The sequence below is a fragment of the Plasmopara halstedii genome (genome assembly GCF_900000015.1).
Source record: "Plasmopara halstedii genome assembly, contig: Scaffold_292, whole genome shotgun sequence".
NCBI lineage: Eukaryota > Oomycota > Peronosporomycetes > Peronosporales > Peronosporaceae > Plasmopara > Plasmopara halstedii.
The window spans coordinates 559,312-561,448 of record NW_020187213.1 but is presented as its reverse complement, the minus strand read 5'-3'; positions in this window follow the sequence as shown (position 1 = coordinate 561,448).

Genomic DNA, 2,137 nt, shown 5'->3' with positions numbered 1-2,137 from the left:
CCGGGGGCCCGATGATGTGGACGCGTAACGATCGAGTTACCGCGTCCTTCGCTTCCACACCAGGGTCCGCTGGGTGGAAGCCATTTTCCACAAGAGGGTCAATGACCGACCGTGGATGGGCGCGCATCAGAGCCGCCTTACGGGCAGCTTCAAGCTGCCGCCTCTGTGCTCCATCGAGGTCATTGGTGATTATACCACGTCTCAGGTGATGAGAGGTCAAGAGACGGACATGGGGTCCGCAAGGCGCGAGCAGGACTCGTATCACGCCGCTGGCATAGCTCGCCTTCCTCGTCATCCCATGCGGGGAAATGAGTGTCAGACCCGTGTCGACCACCTCCACATCCTCAACGAGGTTTCTCGTCACTGACAGCATGCACGGAGCGCGACGGTCGTGATCATCGAGCCTAGGATGTACATCCCTCGGTGTTGCGGACGCACTGTCCGAAATTGGGCTCTGCCCGTGTTCGCTGTCAGAACCAGCGAGACTTGGTGACTTCAGTTTCGTTGACACAGGGTTCATTGAGCACGGAAGTCGTTTTGTTCCAACGAACCAATTTGCAGTGTCTAGCGGACACGGAAGCCTCATTGAGGCATTAATTGATTGTAGCTGTAAATGCTCTCAATTTTAATTGGGGAGAGTGTAACGGGGTTACACGAATCCTGGTAACAGGTGTGTGTGTCAGACGAGATTGGCATGGTGCGACCGCACCAAACAAGAATACGGTTTGCGGCTGGGTGGCCAGGAGTTATGCATGGTTTTAGATTTTGCTATATATTTTTAGGAAAATCTATACATTCAAAGCTAGGCGGCTTTGCCGCAGAAAAAAATTGATAAAAGTCAGTTTTGGATTTTAAACGGAAGAGGTAATTAGCCTTGGGTTAAGGCAATAATTACTCTTGGAGTAAGCGAATTGTGATTCGCTAATCTCGTACTTGTTCTAAGTATAGAACGAAAGGTCGGCGATCCAAGTTACGCTACCTCAAAGCGCAAAGCTACGGCAGCCTCGCTGCAACATTGATCAAGGGCACAGGAGCAACGAAGGACTTTGGTCAAGGGCAAGTGCTTTAAGTGTGGTAAAGCCGTACATATGAAACGGATTGTCAAGAAAGTAGCTAAGAATAGGATGAAGATGCGCTTTTTGCTGTTGGGGAGAAGCAGCCAGAAGGATGGCTGATGGACAGCGGAGCGACCTCACACATGACCCCCTTTCGCGAAGATCTAAGCAAAACGTGGTCGTTAGTGCATTTTTTGAAGTAACGATCGCGTATGGAAAGAAACTATCATGATCGGCATGGGAACAGTTTACTTATATAGAAGCGGTTGCAAGCTATTTCGAATGACTAGTACCAGGACTAAATCGTCGAATTTTGTCGGTTAAATATTTTGCGGCACGAAATCTAAGGTTTCAATTTTTTTGATCATCATGCAAAATTTTAACGAATTTGCTGCGATAGCTACGGGAAGAGAGTGAGCGAGGTATACATGCCGGAAATTTAGCCGGAGATTGTACAATATGTGGATTTAAAATATTTAGGAAGTGTAGCGCGCTAGAATGGACCATCATAATCCTTATGAACTGCTAAGAACACAGCGCGCTACGATGCGCATGACAGTAACGGAGTAGCAGATGGAGCCATTATGTGGTGGATGCATGAAGGTAAAGCAAACGTTCGATCAGTTTCCATCGCGATCATTTTTAAGACATTACGCTCACTCGAGCTTGTCCACATGGACGTGATGGGTCTCATGAGATCGAGTCGAAGGGTGTATGTGCTTACATTTGTGGATGACCATTTACGTTTTGTGGTCGTGTGCTTTCTCAAAAAGATCGAGGTTGCGAAAATATTCAAGATTCAAAAGACGCTGTATAAAAGTTATTGGGAAAATCGCATTAATTACTTGCGCTCGGACAATGGTCGGGAGTTTGTCAACAAGACTTTAGATGGTATTTGCGAGCTGGGGGGTATTATATACCAGAAGACTGCGCCCCACAGTCCACAGAAGAAAGGATTCGCAGAGCAAATGAACCGGGCCATTATGGAGGAGGCCAGAAGCATGCTACACTACATTGGGGTGTCAGCGGAATGGTGGGTCGAAGCTGTCAGCACGGCACTTTTACGTCATCAACAGAAAAAC